General features: G+C 47.7%; 1 protein-coding gene across 5 annotated transcripts in view; it reads right to left on the bottom strand.

Annotated features, from left to right (window-relative positions):
* The window catches only part of Tiam1 (T-cell lymphoma invasion and metastasis 1), a 373,652-nt gene that overhangs the window by 183,857 nt on the left and 163,002 nt on the right, over positions 1-26,793 (bottom strand). For 3 of the 5 annotated variants that reach the window (XM_013504090.1, XM_005375658.2, XM_013504086.1), the window contains exons 1-2: positions 12,109-12,249; positions 7,490-7,660 (exon numbers count right to left, since the gene is read on the bottom strand). The gene's annotated coding sequence lies outside the window, so the exon portion shown is untranslated. Of the gene's footprint in view, positions 1-7,489; positions 7,661-12,018; positions 12,250-26,793 lie in introns of those variants that run through there. The other 2 variants (XM_013504080.1, XM_005375657.2) reach the window with 2 other exon arrangements.

Genomic DNA, 26,793 nt, shown 5'->3' on the forward strand with positions numbered 1-26,793 from the left:
GAAAGAATAATGAGTGAAAGAATGAGTGAATGAGTGAAAGAATGAATGAGTGAATGAATGAGTGAATGAGTGAAAGAATGAATGAGTGAAAGATGAATGAATGAGTGAGTGAATGAGTGAATTCCCAAATAGGAAAATCTATGAAGACAGAGAGTAGCCCAGTGGATACCTAGACTTTTTTTTTTTTTTTTTTCGTTTTTCTCTGGTACCAGGAACCGAACTCACAACCTTGCGCTTGCCAGGCAGGCGCTTTTGCCGCTGAGCTAAATCCCCAGCCCCATGATACCTAGACTTGACCGGGGAAGGATGAGGAGATGACAGCTACTAGGTGGAATATTTTGATTTGGGATAACAAAAATGACCTAAGTGTGACTGTGGTTATAATTGTACAGTTCTGTCAGTGTGCTAAAACCTACTGAGTCTTACACTTTAAGTTTGTAAATTGTGTTGCATGTACATTTTCAGCTCAGTAAAGTTATTTTAATTTTTTTTTAATGTAGGCATCTTGAGTGAGACAGGCCATCTGTTAGAGAAGAGGAACTTATCACCCCAAGCCAGACTGCGGGCCTCAGGCCACACTGCTCCAAGGACCTCCAGCCACAGTCCTCAGGGAAACTCAAGGAAAGAGGATGAAAGCCATGTCCAAGAGCCCAATCGCCTTTTAAGAAATGATTGTCCAGAAGAATCCATTTCTCAACACTTTTCAAAATCAAAATGCACTTCTGGTTTGACGGATCCTAAACTACCAAGGACTAAGGACTGAGAACCCCCAAGTACTGTATGCAAACTGGCTTTAAAAACCAAACCTGAGCTAACTGAGGCGTGGCACACCTGTAATTCCAGCACTCTGAAGGCTGAGGCAAGAGAACTGCAAGTTCAAGCCCAGCCTCGCCAACTTAGCAACGGAGAGCAGCCCTGTCTCCAAATAAAGAAGGGCTGGGGATAGAGCTCAGCGCAAAGGCCTTGGGTTCAATCGCCAGTATGAAAAATAAAGAAATCTGAAGGCATTTGCAATGCGGCTCCTGTCCTTAAAGCTGCCCCTGTCTTCACTGGGATCTCAGTATCCCTGGGCCTCCTCCCATTTGGGAGTGAAAAAGAAGGCTGAAGAGGAGCCCCCACACATGGGTAAGCAGACGGGCTCGGAGACTGGCTCCCATCTGCAGGACTTCCGTCCACTTCCAACAGGTGAGAGGCCGACATCTGAGCTCCCACGCCAGCTGGACGCTCCTGGGAGGAGGGACGCGGTCAGCACGCAGCCTGGCACCTCGCTTTCTGTGACCCGAAGGCCCACAACCACATATGATGCATTCTGGTCATTACTTCAAAATATGAGGCCTGCGCTCCTGCGCCCTCCTCCTCATTGGGCCAGCAACAAAAGGGGGTGTTTTTCCGTTTTGTGTAATTTCTCAACTGCTGAAAATTACTCCCAAATCTTATGTTTTCTTTCGTTTCCATTTTTATGTGCTACGTGAAACCTCCTACACCTAGAGTAAAAAGGAAAGAAAGATACCAAAGCAAAATCGGACAATAACACAGGATTGTAACGACACTACGAAAAATGTAAGATCCAGGCACGGGGCCTAAGTCTCCAACAAATACATAAGAAATGTGCAAATGAACACCATAGCACCAAGCTAAGAGCTGGGCCTTGATACATACGTAATAGGTGTGTTACAGGTCTGCATTCCAAGCCCGAGAGAAACTTCTAGGCGTCACAAGGGCCCAGAGGATGTGACTCTCAGTCCTGAGCAACTGATGCACCTAAAGTCAGAGCTGAGAAAAGCCCAGGCCAAAAAATGTGAGTCTCTTGATGGGGAGAAGGTGAGGGGGGATTGCTGGGGATTGAACCCGGAGCCTTCACACTGAGCTACTGAGCTCCTTCCTCAGCCCTTTTTTTATTTTTTATTTTGAGACAGGATCTTACAAAGTCACTAAATTGCCCAGACTGAGGTAAACTTACGGTCCTCCTGCCTCAGCCTCCCAGGGTGCTAGGATTACAGGTGTGCACCACCACACCCAGCTCTTCATATCCTTCTTGTCCCCTGCACATTTTCACATTTCCTAGAAAACCAACTAGCAAACAATGATAATCATTTGACTTGGACATAAGTGACCGAGATTATCATAGATCCCCTCACTCATGTCGTTCATGTCTTTTTAACTACAGGGAAAAGCTTTGCCCTGCATAGGAACAATTTCAACTTCTAGCAGAAGCAACAGAAACACTGGAACCACCCAGAACAAAACGTTCAAGCCATCAACAGGGAGCTTAGTAAGAAATCTCCCACACTAGTGTTCATGCTGTTTATGCGGTCATAAAAGTCACCCTCCGATGACCTAAAAAGCAGTCAGCTGGTTGGATCTTTTCAGGACGAAATGGCCCATCAGGTTATCTGCACAAAGTAGCTTCCTCTAAATGCTGAGGAGCCACAAAGCAGAAATACTAAGAAGCAGTACCCGTTATCTGCCCCGTACTTGTAAAAGGAAATGAACACAGATGCTCCTCAACGTACCATGGGGTTACTTCCCAAGCAAACCCATCGTGAGGTGACAACCTGGTAAATCAAAAATGCATATCAGCCAGGTGGTACCCCTGACTTCCCTCTGTACCCATTTCCTCGGAGGTCAAATTGGTATGACCATAACTCACTTTTACTGTAAAGCTTCAACCCTTAGAACTTAGGACTTCATACTTCACACTTACAACTGTGCCTGGCAAGCAGTAAGTTCTCCACGACTAGCAGAAAAATTAGTAAGAACGTTAGTGTTAAGAATTTTGCACCGGTACCCCTTACAGCTCAGTGGCCAGAGTTCTGACTCTTCCAAATTACCAAACTTCTGGTCTCCGCCTTCACTTGCTTCCCTCTTGACTCTGTACGGCCTTCATTTCCTCCCTGCCACCCCGTCAGCTTACTGTCAGCTGTATGTCACATCGCAGCAAAATGAAGGAGTTGCTGAAAGAATTAATCAACGAACTCACCAGCCCCCTAAAAAAATTAACACAAAGCACAGCAACTAAATGTTACTCCGGTAAGCTGAACATATTACCTTAATTTGGCCTGTTGGGATTGCAATAAGTATATTAGAAAATGAAAGAGCAATAATTATTATCCCAGGGCGAGGATCAGGAAAGCTTTCCTTGGAGTTCCGGGGCTTGAAGCGTCTCGCTTGGCCTGGGCTTCAGGCTTGGTTTGCGTGTGGACGATCGCAGCTACCTCCCCTCCAGGGAGCCCTGGCAAGGGGCACCACAAAGCATCCCACCCGATGCTAACATACTGTCCCCTCTCGCAGTTCCCTGCAGGGGGTTCCACTGCCTCCCTGCACTGCCCGTCTGGGCACTGTTCTTCATTAGCTTGCTTCTTTCTTGCGATCAAAGCCTCCAGCCCTCATTACATAGACTGACCCTGTCTGAACAGCAGAGAATCGTGCTGCTGGGGGCACCATATGCTTTCCCTTGGGGTCCTTCAGGCACCTTCACCTGAGCCTCCAGCAGAGCTAACTCAGGCCTCCAGCATGGAATTCTTTTCCAGCTATGACAGTAATGATCTACAGCCGCATCGGTCCTTTCCCCATTCCCCACACAGTTCATTCGCATCTCCTATAAGAAAACCAGTCTCTGAGGAGCATCAGTCAGAAGCAGAGAAGCCGCGCTTTGGGAAGACTGGCTTCTTCCCAAGCTAAACACACTTATGTAAATCTGACTCCATTACTGTCCGGCCTGCAAATGTACCAGGGCACCCAGCTTTTCCGGAGTAAAGCTTTTGTTTACCCGCTGTCAAGTGGGTATTTCCCAGGCAGCCTCTCCTCCTCCTGTGGAGACTGGCTGCAAACACCCTACCCCCTACCCAGGCAACCAAATGTGACATCAAAGGAGCCCCAGAATGGCCATCTGTCCCTGCCATGCCAATGTTTATGCAGTGTGGGCAGGAGAGGGACAGGCCAGGGAAGGGCGTCCTGCAGCATCAGACCCACAGCACCAACATCCCAGGCTGCATATGACACGGAGCAAGACAGTCAAAGAAAGTCCTCACTGTAGCCAGAGGGTCTCCTGCTTCTTAGAGAGAAGAAACACGACTTGACTCTCCCAACGGTGTTTCAAGAACCACCTAAAACACTTCACTTGTGGATGAGCGCCTGAGACCAAAGGGAGAGCCCTAATTTCATAATTTTTTCAAATATTACTCCCCTCTCCAAAAAAGCAACATCTAACCATGGTATTTCACGCATATGACTAATGAATTCATGGAACACTAGGAGGAACTGGCTAACACAGAAAAGGTATAGATTAGAAATAAACTCAAGAATCTCTAAGTTCTAGAATTAATATAACTATTAGATGTCTTCATCTAAACTTCTCTGTTTATGTCCAGAATTGAAGGTCACCATGCTCAAAAGTCAGATAAAATGCACATCAAAGCCAAAGGCAGTGCCACCACGGTGGGATTTCTGTCAAGCCACTTGGGTTCCATCACCTGGACTTAAGGAAGAGAATTACACATGCCAGAGGGGTGGAAGGTTCAGTCCTACACAGCCAGTGCTCCACATCCATAGCTCTGCAATCATCAGTTCAACCAACTGCACATCGATTACTTCGGCGCTGAGCACAGACTCATTCTTCTTATCATAATCATCTCAACTACAGAGCATGACAACTCCTTACGTAATATTTACACTGCATCAGGTATTGTAAGTAACCTAGAGGTGATTTACAGTCTAAGGAGGACGCACGTAGGTTGTACAGAAACACTATCCCATTTCATATAAGGGATTTGAACAGCAGGTGTTGAGAAGTCCTGGAACCAACTCCCCCAAGCACCAAGGGATGCTGTGTTCTCTTAGAGGATACTTAGAAGAATGCCAGATATACAGTAGCTGCTCAGTGTACATAACTGCTTCTCTTTGCATTCTTACTCCTGGGCTAGCTCTCTTCCCATGGCCTTAAAGTAGCAGCCGAAGTGTGTCCCAGGCGACAAAAGCAATGAGAGATTCCTGTGGATTGTGGCCCATCATGAGCTAAAACTTCACACGCAGTACCCTGCTGAGGGTATTTCCATTATCTTTTAAAGCGTGGGGCGGGGGTTACTCCCTAAGTTTCTCCTTCCACTTGCATGGAACCTGTCCAACCACATTCACAAGCACGAGAAGAGGATCTGCACTGCCCCCATGTATATCTGCTCTGGTCCCCTGCGAGGAGATGGCTCAAAGCCAAAGGATGATCCATCCATCCTAGGGTTCAGCTTGAGCAGCTGCAGTGAGAAAGTACACACAGGCGCGCATCAGGGTGGGCACCCAACTTTCAGATCCGTTCCTTGCTCTTTTTTAATCTGGCTCCTAAACCACGTTAGCTCCCTTCATTCAAAGAACCTCAGCACAACCCTGACATTTCTGTGGCCGGCTCCAACCGGCTTTTAACAGATCCCCAAAGAATCCCTAAACATTTTCCTTGTGAGACAGGGCATCATTGCAGTTCCCAAGGATTTACGGTGCTGCCAGGGGAGAGGACATATGCAAGACAGCCATCTGCCAGGTAATGCTGGTTCTGCAACAGAGGGACAGCGGGCTGGGATGAACCAGAGTATAAGTTTCAGGAATGGACAAGTCTGAATCAGCACAGAGCTAGCGGAAGGCTACTACCGGGGAGAACCCAAAAAGGGCGCTAGACAGGACCCAGGAAAGCTTACTCCACAGGGCCGTCCAGCCACATCGCAAAGCATGCATAGGCACATTGGGAGCCAAGAACAAGCCGTCCCGCTGCGGAGGAACACGCTGAGGCGTACCGGTTCAAGTATATACTCTGGCTCTGGGGTACCCAGGTTCAAATCCTCCAGCTTCCTCCACTTCCCAACTCTGTCACTACAGACAAGTCAAGTGTTTGGGGTCTTTTGGTTTTTGTTTGAGCATTTGGTTTGGTTTGCTTTTGTTTCATTTGGTTTGGTTACTGGTGGTAATAATGCGGGTTGATCTTGGAGCCTTCATACTGAGCTACATCCCCAGCTCTTCTGAGCTTTTATTTTGAGACAGGGTCTCACTAAGTTGCCCAAGCATGACTCAAACTCCTCCTGCCTCAGCCTTCAACAAGTTACTTAAAACAGAGTGGAGAAGTTCTGTTAGCTTATGCATTAGGATTTCCAGAGAAAACCATCTGCATGGAAGCAGGGCCAGGGAGGGAAGCCACAGAAGGCTCTCCGGAGGCAGGACAGGGGACCCTGAGAGCTGTGCTGGAATGTGTGAGCTTCCTCTCAGTTAACCTTATAGAAAGGTGATCTGGAGCACAGGGACCCCCCAGACCCTTGGTCAAAGGAGACCCAAGTCCTCAGGGCAGCTCCCAACAAAGTAGGGCCACAGCCCTGGGGAGAGCGAATTTGCAAGAAAGGAAAAGTTCCCAGAGCAACGGGCAGGGCACAGGCAGCAAGTGCTACAAAGAGTTAATCGATGTTTTCCTTATTTCAACCTCTGGAAAAGCGCACATAACCCAGTTGTGATACACAGGGTGACGAAAGAGAGTTGTCTGGCAGCCGCTGGGAACAATCGGGGAGGAGTGACCAGGCGGGCTCTGGACTGCGGCAGGGAGGAGCGACAGGAAAGACGGGAGGGACAAGTCACAGCAGATCCCAGAACACGGCCCGGAATGCTGGGTGGGAAAATTTGGAAGCCGCCGGGGCCAGGCCTCCAAAGTGTCTGTGCTTCTGCCTCCTGTTTTCTTTCAAAGTCAAGATCAACCAGAATTCTACCCAAACCCGGTCGGATGTTAAATAATAATAATGATGCGAACGCACCATTAACAAGGCAAAGCAGGAAAGAACAACAGTAACACAGGGAGAAACCTCTCCTTTGCACAGGGAGAAACCTCTGTCATCTAAATCCTTCGTCCCCCATGAAGGAAATGAGGACTACATGGACAGTGCCAATCCCCCAACTTGGAGAAGGGAGACTGCAGGACACACACTCACCCCTGGTCCTTCCTGAGGAAAGCCCCAAGCCCCTCATGCGAGGAAGACGTCCAGTGTGACCACAGCATTGAAGCGCCCATGAGATTTTAAACTGCACCTCAACCCACTTTGCAGTTTGGATAAAGGCTTACCCCGCCCGTTAAAAATAACATGAACCCTCAAGCCAAAACCCAAATAAGCAGATTTTAATGCCAACTCTCTCCCTCTGCAGCCCTAAATCTGTTCCCTTTTTCCCCTTCCTAGAATCTTACAGGAAGGCAAAAGAGAAGGCAAGGAGACAAAGGTAGGGAATCTTCCTCTGAAGTCTGTAAAACAATATAACCATAGCAACTACCCAAAGAATGGTCCTGGAAGCATCAGAAGGTTCCTAGGGAACCAATTTCAAAATCTCTGCTTGCTACTGGGGAGAACCAGCAACTCCCCTCACCAAAATAGCAGTCACTGTTAATGATCTTCCTGCCCCCAAAGGGAGGTACATTCAGGTAGAACCCTACTACGGTAAAGACTCTGAACACATAGCTCCTCCATGACACACTTACCCCATTCCAAGCAGAAGTGGCTTTGTCAAGGTGTCCAAAGGTGCCATCGGCTGGGGCCACTCACATCCTAGGTGCACAGCTGCGATTCAGAGCGTCGCAGGCCATAGGACTAACCTTTCTCCTCTTCGTTCAGGGCCTGAAAAGATGGATCTCAATCCACAGTGATTCTACCTATAAGAGCAGACAGGAAAATAGTGGGGTTTGTGTTCATTTTTTTATATACTGCTAGCAACATTAATGAGATAACATAGGGAAAGTGCCTCATATGCTATAGGTGTGCAATACTTCAGTATTAGTATTTGAATAAGCAGTTTGTATTTTTTTTTTTTTTGGTTTTTCTCCGGTACCGGGAACCGAACTCTCGACCTTGCGCATGCCAGGCAGGCGTTTTTGCCGCTGAGCTAAATCCCCAGCCCCAAGCAGTTTGTATTTTAATACTCGAAGAGGCATCTACCCCTCTACCAGCCCTCATGCCCACTGTGGCTTTGTAAGAGGCACCTTCTCGGATCATTCCGGCCCACCCAATCCCCTCATTTATGGAAACACTGGTGCATATGATTCCAAGGTACTCAGAACAAAATCTCATAAGTCCACATCCAACCAGCCAGCAAATAAAACTTCCCAAGAGTGGTAACCTCTTCCTCAAAGTTGCGCCGAATGCAAGCCATGCTAACACTTGTTTACAAGCTCCTGGAGAGGCAGAAGCATTGCAGAATACCTATGCAAACTTACACCTCTTTGTTCTTCACTGTCATAAAAGCAACAGTTAGAACAAACCAGTTACCGGTGGTCATAGCGGACAGGTGGACCAAGGGCAAATCATCAATCTGTCTTCAGGAAAATAACGTCACACTTGAGGCCCCTTCACTACATGAAATGTAAACTGAGGCTCTCCCCCAGAGCGAAGTGGTGAACAACTTCAGCATCATGCCATAAAGCAAAAGATACCTCTTCCCATAAAGAAATACATTTAAATGAATTATGCATATACAAATATGAATGAATTATGCATACATGCCCCAGGGCCTTTTCACTTGATGAGCCCAAATGGCTCAGGCAGGGGTGAGCTGCACACCGCTATACTCCTCGGTGAAGGAATACTAGCCAGGGGAGCGCCTCAGCCCTGTGCTTTTATTTTCCCTTCTAGGCTTCAACAGTGCACATAGTTCCAAAGGACTGAGGTGTTTCTAGGCCCTGGTTAAGTTCTGAGCTTTGTATTCAAGGGAAGGAGGGAGGGAGGGAAGAAAATGGAAGGAAGGGGAAGGGAAGAGATAGAAAAGGCAGAAAGGGAAGAAAGAAAAAGTAAACAATAAAGGGAAGAAAAGGAACTGAAAGGAAAAGAAATAAAAGAACAGAGCAATGAGACATTCAAGGAGATATGATGAGCTTGGGAAAAAAATCCTAGAAAAGCAAGATAAAAATCAGAGGGCTAAAAATACATAGCCCACTTACCATCAATCAACTAAGAAAATAAGATAAAAATCTAGAGAGTGACCTGGAACCTCAGTTGTTCCTATGAAGACAGAACACACTCAGTATTACTATGTATTAAGTTCCTGCTTTATGCCACACCCCGTGACAGGACCCTACACGAATTCACAGCAACATCTGCACACAGACCCCGAGAGTGGATTTTCAGTTCAGGAAATGTTAAGTTCAGAGAGTTCAGGCAACTTTCCTGAGGCCACACAGCTAAGAGCAGCAGAACAGGAACTCAAAGCCAGAGCATTCTGATTCCAGCACTCTTGATCTTATCCTACCACATCCTCTAAAAGAAGTTATTCTAAGACTTTAAAATGCTCAGACTCATGCATTAAATATGAACCAAAACAAAATGTTCCTCTGCAGTCATTAGAGCACATTTGCTCTTCTCTTGCACACGGTAAATGTGTACTGTTGAGTGGGCTGAACGCACCTACCAGACGTATTAAATTACCAGTGAGTCTTAGGCATATTCCAGCTAGATGTTTCTAAGACAACTTCCAGGATGTGCGCCAGTGAATACACAAACCGACCTGGGAACAATTCTGTCCAATGTGTGTGGTGCTCATGAACAGAACGTATGTTTCAATGAAAAACATAATCTACATCAAAGACACGAAGCTAACACATAACGTCTTCCTCCTCCCAACTCAGACTCGCTTATTCGTTCCACAAGGCAGAGTTTTTTTGTTTTTTTGTTTTTTTTTTTTAATGCACACAAACTCAAGGAAGGAGTTGGGCTTTGTGTTTCAATTAAAACACAAACAAAAACTAAAATTGGTTCTTCCAGAAGGCAAAATTGAAATATGTTAACCAGAGCAATGGAGACCCATGACCAGGGGATGGCGGTACATGTCTGTAATCCTCGTGACTCAGCAGGCTGAGGCAGGAGGATTGCAATTTGAGCTCATCTTTGGCAAATATGAAAGACATTTGTGGTTGGAGATGTAGCTCAGACTGAAGGCCCTGGGTTCAATTCCCAGGACCATAAAAAAAGAAGAAAAAAAAAAAAAAAGAAAGAAAGGAGGAAGGAAGGAAAAAGAAGACATTTAAGACATATGCCTGGGGGTGAAGCACTTGCTTAGCAATGAGACACCTGCGTTCAGCATCCAGCACTGGACAGAGGAAGGAAGGAAGGAAATGGAAAAGAAAAGAAGCAAAAGCAGTCAATGCCAGGAATGAAAAGGAAAACATTCCTACAGACTCTATGGTCTTTTAAAATATAAGAGGATATTCTGCACAACTTTATGTCGATAAATGCAAACTCTTATACAAAAATGGGGAAATTTCTGCACGTTACTACAACAAAATAACTTAGCTGGGTTCAGTGGTGCTTGCCTGTGATCCCAGCTACTTGAGAGGCTGAGGCAGAAGGATGGCAAGTTCAAGGCCAGTCTGGGCAATTTAGGGAGACCTTATCTCAAAATAAAATTTCAAAGGACTGGTGGCCTGTAGCATAAGTGGTTCAATCCTCTGAACCACAAATAATAATACTAATACAGTACTACTAATAATTTTAATCATCCTATGCCTATTAAACAGATTGAATGGACAAGTTTTTTTTGTTTTGTTTTTTTAAGAAAAGGGATACAAACAGCTGGAACCAAACCAGACTACGTACTAGGAGGGGAGAAGAGACCCAGTGGTGTCTGCATGATACCTTCTAACAATCTCAAGTGACAATGGTTAAAAACCTTCTGTGTGTGAATCACATATTCCCCTTTCTCCAGCTAAGGAGTATTGTTCCGTAAAACTCCATCTATTAGTCAGTTTCACCAGCACTATCATGAGATCCATCCTGGCTGTCTTTCCTGTCGAGTGAGTACCTGAAGGTTCCTGGGGGTGGGGAAAGTAGCCTCAACTTCTTGTCTACCTGACCTGCCGGGTCCTTTCTGCGGTGCCCTGTGAGCTCAAGCACAGGGCTCTAACAGGTGTGCCAGGCCCAGATCTCAAATTTGCATATGTATCTCTAACTTCAAGAAAGCCAGAGGGTCACCGCGAGCTAACGGTGGCCCCAGCAAGCTGTCTCCTCAGCAGGTTCAAGTGCAGGCAGGGAGAGAAAGCCAGACAGCCCGCTCTGACATCCAGGGAACGATTGCTAACACCTCCTAATCCCATCGGCCCAGCACTGGAAAAGAAACATTTGTTAAATGAATATTCGATTTTCTAAAAACATCATAAGACCCAGACATTTCTTCACTTTTATTTCTTGCCCTAAAAGTAAGGTGAATCTCTAAAAATGTTTATGAAGGATTCAGCTTACCAAAAACAAAACAAACAAAAAAAAAAAAACAATCCTGGCTCCAACTCCTTCTGCTACTGACCAGATAGGAAATAAGTGAAACCAGGTTATCCTCAAAACCTCCATCTGACCCCTACACCACAAGCAAAGACCATGGACACACTAGAAGCCCTGAGACCAGCTCCAACCGCGCTGAAAGGGTGCTGGTAAGAAACTCAGTTTGGGCCCAATCATTCCACGGCTAGGACCCTGCCCCTTGCCCCGGTCCCACCCCGCCGCCATCACCAGCCCCACTTCCTCCCCACGCCCTACCGAAATCCTCAGGCAATCAACGACATCTTCAGAAAAGTTCCAGAGACACAAATAACACCTCCTTGCCCAGAGGGCCTGCGGACTCACTCACTCATTCAAATGCAAAATGAGACCCGGACTTCAAGGTCTCTCCCAGGCGCCCCCGAGGAGACCCGGGAAGTTCCTCCCGCCCCAGCCCCAGCCCTCTCACGGGTCGTTCACAAGGATGCAGACCGGGGGTTGCCCCGGGCGCAGAGGGACAGCGCGGAGGACGCATCTCCAGGTGGGGGCCTGGGTCCCGCGTCACCTTCCCCAGCCGGTAGCCCAGGGCTGCGATCCCCGCGGGCAGAAGGCAGAGGGACGACCGAGCGCTCCCAGAGCCCCGATCTCGGTGCGCGGAGCCAGCACCCCGGGCTCCGGGAGCGCGGCGCCCGGAACGCAGGAGGGAGGCGCCGCTCGCCACCCCCGCCGGGCTCCGGCTCCCGGGCCTCAGGACCCGACTCCGGGCTCTCACCTGTCCTCATCCGGGGCCACACGGGCCCCCGAACCCCAAACCCCAGGAGATTCGCTAGAGGCAGGAGCGGATCGTGGCGTTTAAGCTCACCCTGCTCCGCCAGGCGCACAGGGCTCGCCCGTCCGGCCTCACATCTCTCCAACTTCAGCAGAGAAAGGAGGACGCGGCCGCCGGGCTGCGGGCGGCGAGGGAGTGGGTGTCCCCGCGAAGTTCCGCGCTGCGCCGCGAGGAATCTGGTCACTGGGGTGTGCGGCCCCGGGCGTCGCTCCTCCCCGCCTCCTCCCACCTCCCCTGCGTCTCCCCGCCTCCCTCTCGGGTTTAATTCTCGCCCTGGGCTTTCCCAGCGCCGGGAACCCCGCTCCCCGACCGCATCCTTAGGGGAAACTGATCCCTCCCAGGTCAGAGGCTGCTGTCGACGAACCTGGTCGCCTGGCACAAAGTGTAAATTTCGCGGGGTGGAGAGTGGCCAAAAAAAAAAAAAAAAAGCGACGCCTGTTAAAAGGATTTTAAAAACTAGGAACCTTAAATATCTAACCCTCAGCAGCCCCCACCCCAGTCAGAAAGGTCGACTAGTCTATGAAGTGGCGACCTAACTCCTAAGCATCTATTTTTAAGCGTAGAGGGAAAGAAATCAAATTTCCAGCTGTCTGGCTTCTCCTGAAAATCTGTTACAAACTATGTCAGATAAACAAAAGTATAACAGACAAAATAATATAAGAAAACCCCAAGTGCCCATCACGCTGAATTAAAAAATTACAATTACCCGCATAGTTTATACTAACTGGAAACTCCTACACCTCCTAAAAAATAAATATTTTTTTTAAAAAGCTGCCATATATTTGACTTCCCGTGAGCAGTTCTTAACAGGAAATATTCTAACTTCACCAGAAAACAGTCTAACGACCATCACTTTGCTGGAACACACCCTGACCTCCAAAAAGAAGTTTTGTCAAATAAAACTTTAAATGACCCCTACTGAAATGAAGCCTCAGGTGGAAGGCTCAAGGGAGTGAAAGAAATCACAATTTTATTTAAAAAAAAAAAACAAACAGCAAATCTGAAGAGACAAGGGAGAAGCCGGACGTGAAATGGCTAAAGCACTCATGGGTGAAATTGATAAATGAATAGCACATTATCGTTTTATAAGCCTACTAGCTGTACCAGAAGCCAGGGCTACTGACCCACACTTCGGGGCACTTTCCTCAAAGACACAGGCTACAGAAATAGAAGCACAACACCCACTAAAGAAGTCACGGTGCCTCCAGGCCAAGGTCACAGGCTGACTCGTTGTACACCTGTAAAACACCAAGAAAGACATGCCTGGCTCCTGCTTCTATTCCTGGTAATCTGCACAGAGCTTGACAGGAGCAGAGATTTAATAACTATTTAATAAATGAATACAGCAAACACACAAAAAGAACGTGGCCGCGAATACTGCCGAGGGAGCGGAATTGAGAGTGCTGCACGGAGCAGGGGTCCCTCACCACAGGGAACTGCGCCTCTGGGGACATCTGGCAATGTCTGGAGACACTTTCGATAGTCACGACCTTGCGGGTAGAAGTCAAGAATGCTGCTAAACATCATACGGTGCTAAGGATGCTCCCCATAACCAAGAACTGCGTAGCCAGCCCCCTATGCCAACAGAGCTGCTTTCTCAGGTGAGAAACCCTGAGACAGAGGCACCCCATCAACCGTCATTTCATTCATTTATTCCTGATAGCATCATCCACATCACGAAGAGACTCTCCTGGGACTTACAAAACTTCTTCTTTCCCACCGCGCAGCAGTTGATGGCTGAGAACCAGCTCTGCAGAGCACAGAGGAAAGTGGATCTCGAGGTCACACACTCTAAGGCACTCGGTGCTTTGGGGCCCTCGCTAGGCTAATGACTTATGCTGAATTTGGATGAACATAACCAGGAAGGGGTGGAGACAGGTGACATAGCGCCAGGTATCAGCTTTAGGATCAGAGATAGTGCCGTGGAGTGGGGGGGGCGCACCCTGAGCAGTAGGAGATAAAGGAAGATCAGCAGAGGCCCCATCGTCATTTCTCCCATCTATACTGGAAACACTCTGCTCAGAACAAGAAAGGCGCTTAATCTCATTCCAGTCTATCGCATGGCTTACAGGCAAAGAAAGTGAGCGCCATGGAGTCAACCCATCAGATGGGCGGTGATAGCCAGAGGCTTCTGGTCTCACCGTGACCTGAGAAGTAAAGACAGGTAAGTTTTATTTCACCAATCCAAATACTAGACTTTGAGGAAAGATATGGGTAGGGGTGAGGTTCCCAGAAAGTATACACTGTACAATGATCAAATCAGGGAGATTAGCATATTCATGAGCGCAGTGATCCTTTCTGTAGAGTGAAGTAGTCGAGGCTCGCTCCTCTAGTTCTTTTGAAGTGTATCATAAATCATTACCGATGCCAGTCACCTTGCTGTGCTGTTCTAGAATTCATCCCTCCCATGTAGCGGGCTGACCGGTAACCACTGCTCTGCTATCTATCCTAAAAGGCGTTCCTTGTAAGTCGGCAGGGCCATATCTCCTTTCTTCACTTCTTTCGGATCTTACTTAATATCACAGAAGAGGCTTCCAACTGTTACTGCGGAGTGTGGCTCAGAAGGCAGTCAGAGGCAGTGGTTTGGCTCATCTTTCTTTTGGGGGAAGGGGGGGTACTAGGGAATAATCTCAGGGTGTCTTCACTGAACTACATTCCCAGCCTCACCCCTTTTCTTAAATTTCAAGTCAGGGTCTCGCTAAGTTGCCGAGGCTGTGTTCCAAGTTGTGATCCTCCTGCCTCAGCCTCCCAGACTGCTAGGATTACAGGTGTGCACCACCATGCCCAGCTGTTGGCTCCTCTTGAATCCCTTGAAGCAAGCCCTACACATGGTAGGTACTGGATAAATGCATGTGGGATTGAACTGAGTCCGTCCCACCATTGTTTGGGGCTGAGAACACAGTGCCCTCTGCTGCTTCTCCAGAATCCACATGACTCAGGGAGATCGGGAATCTGCAGAACCTGCGGGATCGGGATTATCACAGAGCACCCGCCCATTACACCAGCTGCTGGCAGGTTTCAAAAGCCTGGTCAGAAGGACTGCCCCGATACAGGTAAAACCACCAACATGGTAAGCCAGGCACCCCCGGCAGCGGCCTCCGACCTCACAGAACCCCAGGGGTCCCACCAGAGCGTGCCCCACGCCACACCCCGCCGGGCAAAGCTGAACGGGAAGCCCTCCACCTGCCAAGTGGGTGGCCAGCAAGACATGCTGACCTTCTGAAAGTCTCCAACTTCCCAACCTGACCTACAGAACGCCGCTGGATTTGCTTGTCTTTTAAAAAGTAAGTCTTTAGGAAAAGAAAGATGTGAACACAGGATTCCAACCCAAAGCAATGAATTTACACGTGAAAGCCCGTGTTTCTGCGCAGAAGAAATGCAACCAGCAGGGGGCGCACAACAGACTTGTTCTCAACAGTTGCTCAAAATGGTGATAAACGTGGAGACCAGGCTAAAAAAGCCAACTTACAAAAACATTACCTAAAGAGGAAGGATGCGTGAAAAAACACTTTTGAAACACGAGGATCCATGACACCCTTGAAAGGTATCTGAATCATCAATGATTTTTGTTTTCCTTTAGGGGACCTGGTGATTACATTCAGGGTCTTTGCCCTGTGTGACATCCCTAGTTGTGTTTTTGTATTTAAACACGGTCTTAGCCCTGCATGGTGGCGCACGCCGGTAATCCCAGCACTTGGGACGCTGAGGCAGGAGGACAGTGATAAATTCAAAGCCAGCCTGGGTTACATAGGAAGTTCAAGGCCCATCTGAACCGCATAAAAAAGCAAATTGCTAATTTGCTCCTGCTAACTTGTGATCCTCCTGCCTCATCCTCCCAGATTATAGGCATTCCCAGATTACAGGCATACATCACCACACAAGTTCATCAATGGATATTGATACAAGGGCTAGCTAAGCAGATAGAGGAGACTATATAATAAATAAGTACAACGAAAAACATTTGATATGGGGAGAAAAAGTTGAATTTATACCCACAAATGAAAAACTAAGGAGAGTTTGCTTATTTTCCCTAAAGATTGTTTTTAACTCAGTCTTTAGGTAGCTGGGGTGTGTGTGTGTGTGTGTGTGTAATAGCTGACTTTGAAAATTCCTTTCAAAGTGTGTTCTGAATAACACCAATGTCACCCTTATGCCAAAGTCCTATGGATGTCGGGCCAAAGGCCTTCAGAACCAAACCCTCAGGAATGTAGGCAGTTCCACCTCAACACGCCAATTAACCACACGAAAGGCTGCAAATCTGAGCCCAGTGCCCACAGAGAAGCTTACCCCTCCTTGTCCAGCTTGCAGAGGGAGCTGAGACCACCCCAGAGTAAGGTAAGAAACCTGGCCCCAACATGCCATCCTCTGCATCACCTAGCAACAGCCAATGAGCTTCAAAGCTGGGGAGATGCACCCGCCCCCCTCATGCACATTAGGTGAAGCCCAGCAAGGGGGTTCACTCACGCTCAACTTTTCTAAATCCAAATGAAAACAACACTTCCCACGCAAGACTGCAATTTCAAACACAGATCCCACTAATCCTATGGTTTCACAACGCAAACTCACACGTTTTCCTCAGGAATACATTTTCCAGTTTTGTCAAAATCGGTGCTGCTAATATTTGATACTGACGAGAGGATTCAACATGGACTGATCCCACCCACTCCCATGCGTGAGAATCTGAGGATCCGCTCAGGAAGGAGGACGTGTTTGAAAATCCTTGATTTAGCCCTGGGTGAGGCCTCCCTTCTCTGAGATGAGACACAAACAAGCTTCCCTCTGCCAGGTGGCGCCTTGAAGTGCAGCCCTCATTAAATTTGATTTGATACAAGAATATTCGCAAACTTCAGATTACACCCTGTGCCAAGCAAATGCAGAGACTCCAGATAGTTAGCTCTCCCTGAAAACTGAATAGCTAACACCTATGCAGAGATATACTTCAAAGAAAAAGAAAGAAAGCCTGCCAAAAGGAGGTCAAGAAAACTCTAATGGCCTTTTAATGCCACCTCCGGAAGGCAGGGCAGGGACTAGGTGGCCAGGTCCTTAAAACCCGCAGGCTTCGATTTTCTCAATAATCAAAGATGCTCAATTTAATTTTTCTGGCTTCCTAATTGTATCTCCCAATTATGGTTTTCCATGATTTTAGAACTCCCACCTCTGCCACTGCCCAAGTTAGGTTTCCTCGCAGAAGAATAGCTTTAACACACCAAGGTCAAGGGTTCAGGGCTCTTTGGTGGGTGGCCCCATACCCATTGCTCAAGCATCTGTAACCACAAGGGCGAGGGAAGAAGGCAGAAACACAACCCGAGGATAAAGGTAACAAAGAAGGCAAGGGAAGAGCCATCAGCCCATAGCGCCTACCAGCAATAAACGGTACAGGCCAGGTGCTGCCCCACCCGCACGCACAGCATGCCGGGTGCCAGGGCGCAGGGCACTTTGCACAAGAGTACATGTGGTTCACAGGAGGAGAGCATCTGGGCTTCTCTGGTGTGGGATCTTTCCGACACCTCTCTGCTTGGCAGCAGAAGCAATACTAATTGTTACTGGCGCTGAATGTAAGAATGCGGAGTAACTAAATAAGATAAGAGGTCAGTTTCTAACCTCAGCACTGCTCTCTCTACAAACAGTGTCCAGGAAGCAAAAGCTTATGGTCCCTAAAACAGCTGGGTTGGAGAGCACTCGCATGGGGTAACCTCATTCGGTCCCAGGAGAGGCAAGGCTGGGAAATAAGAGGGCCTGGGCCAGCTCCGGGCTGCACCAACAGCCGGATCGAAGCCTCAGCGCAAGCCTTTCATTTTCCCTTCACTCCATGGGAAGTGGAAGGAGATGACGATCTCAGTGGGAAGTCTGTGTTCACGGGCTTTGTCCTGGGCACACGCCCAAAGCTTTCTCCAAATGAGAAGGAACACTCAACATGCCCAGACTCTGCAATCAGGACCTCAGCCAAGCCGGTATCTCTGAATCTCTCCGCATTTGTGACGCTTCTTCTATGTGAATCTTGCTGTTTTGATAATGGGTAAAGTGCAGTTCAGGCTCTAGGCCCATGCTGGATGGGACCGCAGGGGTTCTTCTAAGACCTCAGGGTCACAGAGAAACCGCAGAGTCGTCTGGGACCACAGAGACGCTTGATCCTTAAATCTTCCACGAAGCCCCTATGGTCGGACAATAGCAGGCCTCCCTAGTGGGGGGGCGCACAGGCCGCCGGCACTCACCAAGGCTAACCAGTTCAGTAGATTTGCTTTTGCTAATCATGGGCTGGAACAGTTTTGACTTTTGCTTTACAATAAAATATATGAGCAACTGTCATTTCACATTTTCCGGACCAAAACATACTGCAGAATACTGCAAGGAGAGGAGGTAAAGGATGAGAACTCGGACAGGAAGGAGACACCGCGCACTCGGATGCAGTGGTGACAGAAAGGACCATGCCTATAGACCTGTCAGTAATGCCTGACAACGTAGTGTTCTCAGATCATGACAGGCACATAATCAATTAAAATTAGGTGACGTCTTATGAATGATGGTTGGGAAACACACTGATGAGAAGTACTTGCCTTCCCGTCTAAGAATGTAGATGTTAGATTTTTATGGTCACTCGGAGCACTTGGCGGCACTTCCCTAATGTAAAGATTATGCTCAATCAGAAATATCTCAAAATATCAATGACCTGAGATAGCGTCAGACATCGACGCCTATTGTGACAGCAGGGAAGGCAATTTTTCCAGAGGGAGGGATCACAGTGACTCAAAAGAACACGAGATCTAGATCCCTCACATGCGCGGTTCCTAGCAGGGCTCATGCGCCTGTGAGAATGCGGGAGGCGGAGCTCAAGCAGGAAAGTGAACTCCAGGAGGGTGTGTGAACCCAGACAAGCTACGTTCCCGGACCATCTCCTGCAGTGTAGTCCCGTTCCTCACAGGCATGGACCCTGGTACTGGATCATGGTCCAGGGCTTGGGGCCTTCTGGTATAGAGCCACAAAAGACCACGGCCCCATGAATGTACGGCAGAAAGGGAGTCTCATATATTAATTATCCATCTGAAGTCAGACATGAAATCACCGCTCAGGTTCCCGGAGTAAAGAAAAGCAATGCCATCTTGACCTGGAGCTACTGAAAGAAATCTGTTCTGTGCTCTGCCACTCAACTGCACCTTAACATTTGTTCCCTAATGGGGCTGGGGATTTAGCTCAGCGGCAAAGCGCCTGCCTGGCAAGCTCAAGGTCGTGAGTTTGGTTCCCGGTACCAGAGAAAAACCAAACAAAAAAAAATTGTTCCCTAAAATTAATATTAAATGCAGTAGTTGTATATACATTTGGGGCATAGTTCAAACAACACAATAATTACATATATATATATATATAATCTCCTATCTAAAACTAAAATGTAAACTATAAGTGAGAAGTGTCTGGGCTCAGCTCCATACAAGCAAACCTAGGCTCAGAGACCTGGGAAGAATGACACTGTCAAGCTGGGACGGAGGGAAGCCTGCTGGGAACACTGGACAGATTCATACATGCCCAAGGGGTCAGCGTAGCAGCAGGGACAAAGACTCCCCTAAGTCCTGCCCTTGGAGCCCCAACAAATCAAACTGTGTCCCTCCTCGAATGCTGGGGAACACTATCATTTTCACTTGGACATGAATATTCATTGCAGCATTATTCACAATAGCCAAAAGGTGGAAGGAACCATGGTGCCCACTGACAGATGAACACAGAGACCAAACGCACGGAAGGATATCCACGCGGTGCAGTCCTAACACGTTCCTACATGCCACACGCAACCTTTTTAAATCTGCATTTTACTTTATTACTATATGTTTGTGATTCATGATAATTACATACACATGGGGGAACTGGTACATACACACACTGCCATCTTGTCCTAAATGAAATATGTCAGACCCAAAAAGATGAATGGTTCCAGTTACATGAAACAGTTTTAAACACAGAGCATGTTTGTTGTGGTCAACATATGGTGGTTAGACAGCACTGTAAATGTTCTTGATGCCACTGAATTATATACTTTAAAACAGTTTACATGGCAAACTTTATGCTGGGTAGATTTCACTGAGATTGATTTTTAAAGATTCAAAAAATGATCCCAGCACTCGGCTGAAATGGAGCACGGCATTTCTCCACAACGCCGCTGCTAAAAGCAAAAGGAAACAACACTTTGATCTACGCACACTAACCAAGCCTTAAAATGTGTCTCCTCTCCCTGGCCCGTCACCGTGAGCCTCACCACACATGGAGAAGAGTGAATCTCTCTGACTGTACAAGATGAAATGGGAATGTCTCAACTATCAAATTAAATCTTTCAGAACGACAAAGGCGGACAGGGCACACCTTCTGACAGTACGCCTGGGGTCACAGCTTACATGGAACATCTCTCCCGAGGATCCCTTCCCACCAACACACCGCAGTCCCTAATTTCACAGCCGGAGGAGAAACCAGAAAGGGTTGAACATGAGCTCAGAAGCACAGCGTGGGGGAATGAATCAAACCCAAATCATCAATCAAAAACGAACCGGGACACATTCTTATAGAAGGCACTCACTGTGCGCCCTATCAGCTGCTTGAGAGGCGTGAAGACACGCATAGGGGTGCGGAAAGGCCGAGAGAGAACTCTAGATCTACAAGAGTCCCTTCGCTACTCACAGGGCCATCATACAATCTTTGTAAAGCCTCAGTCCCTCACCCGCGACATGCGGACATAACAGCATGACTGAGGCTTCATGGAGACAACTTAGATGACAATGAGTCCCTTATATCTCCTGAGCATGCTTCTGTGAAAAATTCGCTCTGCTGCACACTGGTCATCCATTTGGGTATGGATGACCCTCATGACTGAAGAAAGTACCACCGATGACTTTTACAGAAAGAGTAAGGCACACAGAGGTCAAGGAAACTGCCCAGGGCCACTCAAAAGCAAGAGACAGGTCCAAAATTCTAGCCTCTCTGGAGCTGGGGCACAGCTCTTCCCCACCTCTGGACCTCGTGCAGGCTGTCCTTGTCTTCCTCACCATCCTCATGTGTGCTGTATTTCCTTGGTTTCCTTTTTTTTTTTTTTGGTGGGGGGGATACTGGGAATCGAACTCAGGACCTTGTGCTTGCCAGGCAGGCGCTTGTGCTACTGAGCTATGTCCCTGACCCTGTGCTGTATTTCTGTATGTTCTTATTGTCATCCTCCTTTGTACCATTATTATTGGGTTCCAGGCTCACAAACTCAGAGGACCTACTGTGAATCCCAAAGCCTGCGCATGTTCACAGCCATCTCAGCTCCATCCAAAACCAAATGCAGCAGCAGGCAATGTATTTTAGGGTTTGTCGTGAAGTTACTGGAGTTAATCATCATTGCGTCTTAGAAAGATGAGTGCAAAAGGTGTCCACCCTGAGCACATTAAACTGGGCAATAGGCAAAGGCTATGCTCAATGCGTGTGGAGGAAACCTGCAGATGTATTCCCTGCACCCTTTCAGAGAACCAAGGCCTCCTCCAAGAGGTCTGGGCTGAGATAGCGAAGCAGTAGGTGGATATTTTATTCTGACCTACTCACAATACCTCCCACAAGTGCTAATGTTCGTCCCCCATCAAAAGAAACATATAATGAACAGAATCTTGCTAGTAGCTCATCCACCTCAAGCTCTCCCAGACTTCCAGTAAAACAAGGTGGGTGACTCAGGGTGGTGACACACCGCTGCCAGCACAAGGACCGGAGTTACGCATGCCTACTGATGCAGGGTCTGCTCAGGCAGCAGGCTGACAAACACGTCAGCGCATCACCTGAGCCACCAAAGCCCAGCCCTCTGCTCCCTGAGGTCTGGTTTCTGAGAAGAGTTTCTCAGCACTGGACCACACCACCACCAGTCTGTTCGGCTGAGTCCTCGCTGCACGCTGGCGGAGACTGAGATAAGCCATCTCTGACTTTTACTTTCTCAGCCTCAACAAATGCATACACCTTGCTCAGTAAGGCTGGGCTTACGATTTCCACTTCTCACCCCTCCCAAAGCCATGCACCCTGGAAGCCTTTGTTCTTTTTCTCACCGCAGATGAACTCAGCCCATTAAAGAGCAGCTGTAATCCCTTCCGCGAATAACTTTCCATTGGCAAAAATGAGTCAGGTAGGCTCGGCTGACGTCACCGGCCTCTTGCAGAAACACCAGACGTGGCTCCCCAGCTCCTAAAAGCTCCTAGGAACCTCTCCATTGATTGCTATCTGCAGCCCGGTAGACACACAGTAGCACACAGCAACTATTGACTCTGTTGTAGTAATGAAAAGCAATACTCTTGGCTTTTAACATTAATGTGGGCTTTTGTTTTCCTAAGTCCTGCTGCCAGCTCATTCTACTTGCTCCCACACGGACTTGCTTTTGCCCTGCATACACATGTGACCTCGGAGGACTTGGGGTCTTTTTCAATGTCACCTTCTCAATGGGATCCCTCTCCCAATCCCTCAGCCTACCACCTCTACCCCTGCTGCCTAGCCCTTCCTTCCCTGCTTTATGCTTCTCTCCTTGCTATTTTCTTTTACTACATTTCTTATTTATTTTTCCTTTCCCACATTAGAATATAAACTCCATTCAGGCACTGTGATGGCATTTGCTTATTTACAACTCAATCTCAGGGGGTTGCAGGAGTGCTTAGCACACCGTAGATCCTCTACAACTGTTTGTTGACCTGAATAACAGTGACTCACTACCCTGTGATGGTAGCTTCTAGACCAGAAGCCAGATCCAAACCTCTAGATCTGAAGACTCTTCTTTAACCACAAAAGGAAAGTTCTCTGCCACTCGCACACACCAAGGAAAGAAACACGGAATGGGGGAGAAATACGCATTCATCCCAATAATACACAAATATTTGATATTTCCAACTCATGTCATGGGCCAGGGATATAGCTCAGTGGCATAAGCGCTTGCCTGGCAAGCCTGAGGTCATGAGTTTGATTCCCAGTACCAAAAAAAAAAAAAAAATATATATAAGTCCAACTCATGTCGTAACAATCACTTAAGAATTTTCAAGGTACATGGGCTGTTAGCAGAAAGGAATAAAGATTACAGCAGCGAGTCCTGTGTGCTATTAATGCCAGGGCACCCACCTCAACCTACCACCTCCCATCCAATCAGCCCACTCCTCAGTCTGCTAGGGTCCAAGGGTTCGTGTCCCCCTGAAAACGCTGAAATCCAAATCCCTAAGGTGATGGCAATTAGGGCTGGGGCTTCTGCAGGGATTAGCTCATGAGCTCTTAGGACTGAGCTGAGTGCCCCATGAATAGATACCAGACAGCTCATATGCCCCTCCCTCCAGAAGATACAGACGTCAGGGAAGAAGCAGACCCTTGTTAGTCTCCGACTCTGCCAGCACCTTCATTTTGGACTTCCCAGTTTTCAGAACTGTGAGTTGTTTTTCTGTTTGTTTGTTTTTGTCATTTATAAGCTGCCCGGGTTGATTCCCTCCCTCCGTGTGCTTGTTCCTCTCTTACTTGGCTACATCCTTTTGAGCAAAACACCAGCATGGCTAAATTCAATGAACTGCTCTGTTCATACCTGAACCCAGATAGCTGATGATAGCTAGGAAAGCAAAATGAAACCAAAATAAGACACAAGCGTGCCGACTAGTCTCACCGTAAATTCATACTGCTAATGTTAGTGATCACACCGAAATTTCCAGCTCTTTCACTCACCCACTCATGGAGTTTGCGTCTTCCTTTTCACAGCAGTTGATCATGACATGTCAACTGGAATGAATTAAATACATGTGTGGGTGTGTCTGTGGATAACGGACACATGAGCCAGCAAACTGAGGGACAAAGACTCAGCCAATAGGCTTGTAGCCTGGATGGAATAAAAAGGGAAAGAAGGAGGAAGTCTTTCTGTTTTAAAGAGCTCTAGACCTCCTGAGCAGTTATATCTGTGTTGGACATCAATCTCCAGTTTGTTCAGTCCTCCAACACAGACTCGCACCAATGACTCTCCTAGGAGCTCCCAGGCCTCTGACTTGGACCAGTGCTTCCTTGCGCCCTCTGGTCCTGCAGCTCCCATCTCCTGAGGCTAAGCAGCTCCAGGACACTCCCTCTCTACACTGCAGTGCTGACCACTGTGGAACCTCCCACCTCTGAGCTTTTTATTTCACCTCTAATCTCCTAAGCCTACCTGATAAACCTGCATAACTATACATGTTTTCTATTGCTTCTGTTCCTCTAGAGAGCCCTACCTGATGTATCTTCTCTCCCAAATGCCCAGTAAATCCTCCCTATCTGTTTTCTCCACTGATGACCATTTTTCCTACTACTCTGGGAAGAATGAAGCAATCAGGGAGAACTATCACAAACTTCCAAGACCATACATATCCCCTGACAAGGACCTGCCTGGGCCCTATACTGTACCTTACTGCCTGTGAACAAGGTTAACAATCCCTGCTGCCGCTGAAAACCAAACCATCCGCTGTGACTTGCACCCTACTCACTGAAACAATATTCCAGCAATTTTTCTCTGTCCCTTCTCTAGCACTGAATTATAAATATAAGAATATGCTGTGTTTCTTCTGCTCTTCTGCAGAAAAACACACAATCCCTCTCTATTTGCCGTGTTCTATTCATTTCCCATTCTCTCTTGAGGTCTGTCCAGTGAGGAAGTCTATATCCATTTGCATGTTCTTCTAAAGGGAACTCATGACCTCCTAACTGGGTAATCCACTGATTTTTTTCCATCCACCGTCTTACTAAACCCATCATACCACCACCGGTTACTCATTCCGCTTGGCTTCCAAGACGCCATGATCCTTCTGACATTTTTTGTGCTTGCTAGCTGCTTTTCCTGGTTCCTTCTCTTCCCCCTGACCTCATCGTGTTGGAGAGCTCCAGGCCCTGAAAGAGACAGAGGTTCCCTTTTCTATCTGCACTGGTTGAATCAGGGAGAGAGACACAGATCTGCCGCCCAGATCCTATTTCAAGGAAGGACTCTTTGTCCCTTGTGAGGGCTGAAAGTAACAGGAAGGCTCCAGCTGTCAGCTCCTCGGGATCCATCTCAGCTACAGAAGACAACATTCCAGGGAAGGCCATCAGGTGGCCAAGTGAGACAGAGGTGGAGGAAGATTGGCTGTATCGTCTCCACAGGACAATTATGATGGGCACTGTTGGCATCAGAGCTACTTGACACACTGCTGGCCCTCTCTGTCCAGGCCTGCTTCTTTCCCTTCCTTTTGAGAGCTCACCTGCTCCTGGAGAAGTTAACCACAGGCACTGGAGACCCCAGCCGGCTGAGACTCCAAGCCATCCACACTCAACCAGCTTTCCATCACCTCTGCCTCGGGCTGGGGCCTGTCCCTGCAGACTCCACACCTGGGAGACAGGACTTCCCTCCGGGCACCCTCCAGGCGCCTTCCCAGCTCAGCTGAGGAGGACTGAACCCTCCCAACTGTCCAGGCCGGAAGATGGGAGATGACCTGAGCTCTTTCTGCCACAAGCTGCATCGAGTTTGGCAGCACCCTCTTTCCAAATGTGTGCAAACCGAAGTCGCTGGTCCACACCACACTGCTGCCGGCATACTCTGACCTCGGTTCTCTCTCCACTGGATCACAGCGAAACTTCCTAGAAAGTGTCCCTGCTCCTGCTCTGGCCTCTCTGCAGCCCATTCTGTCCCCTGAGCCAGAGGGAGCTTTTTAAAAGCTGATTCTATCCCTCCTCTGCTCGGGGCAACAGCGGAAGTCCTTAGAGGGACCCACACAGCCATCCCCCCTCCAGCCTCCTCATTCCTTCCCTGCTTTGTCTCCTGCTCTTCACCCCTTGGGCAGGTCACTGGGCCTACACTTGGCCTTCCCGATGCTCCCTGAACTTTCCAGACATCCTTTCTCTTTCTGGAACATTGCTACACACTTTTAGTCTTCATTCGAACAATACCTGCTATTGACCGTACCCTAATGCCTTCCATTTCCCTCCAGACCGCCCTATTCACCCACAGCCTTTGCTCCAACAGCCCTTCACTCCTTCTTACCCCCCACATCATCACATTAAATGCCATCAGTTACTATAAAATGAATATTCATGATTAATTACTGCCGTTAATAAGCAAGCATTTATTTTTAACAAAAACTCGCAAAGTCAAGGGGCTCCCTTCTGCTCTGTGAGGAATTCTAAGAACCTAAGTCAGGGCTCAGCACAAGTACAGCCTAAAAGAGAAATATCTGCTCAGCAAGTAAACAGTGCTTTCCGTTCATGACAACAGTTTGGCAGAATGAGGCTTAGAGGGACAAGAAATACAACAAGAAAAAAGAAAGAGAAGATACAAGTATGCAAATACTGGAAAAAGGTCTAATATATGAGGAGGAATAAATTGGAGGGAAGAAATGCAGGCTACAAATACAACCCCAAATGCACAAAAGACACAAATCCACAGGTTCAAGAAGTGCTACAGACCCCAAACAGAATCAATAAAAAGGTTCTACATGTCACAGCAGAACTACAAAAGCCAAAGACAGAGAGAAAAACTACCAAGAACAAGAGGGAGATTGATGATCTACAAAGAGGCAGCAGTTAGGCTCAGAGCCAAGTGCTCAGCAAGAGCCTGATAAACTAATGTTGCCTAAGTGTTAGAGGAAAATTACTGCCAGCCAAAAATTCTGTTTCATCAGAAATAAAGATCATTTGAGACAAAGATGTAAATATTAATAACAGTTGTAGGAGACTTAAATAATTCAAAATAAAAATATTTATCATAACGGT

The sequence above is a fragment of the Chinchilla lanigera genome, unplaced genomic scaffold (assembly GCF_000276665.1).
Source record: "Chinchilla lanigera isolate Chin_1 unplaced genomic scaffold, ChiLan1.0 scaffold00006, whole genome shotgun sequence".
Lineage (NCBI taxonomy): Eukaryota > Metazoa > Chordata > Mammalia > Rodentia > Chinchillidae > Chinchilla > Chinchilla lanigera.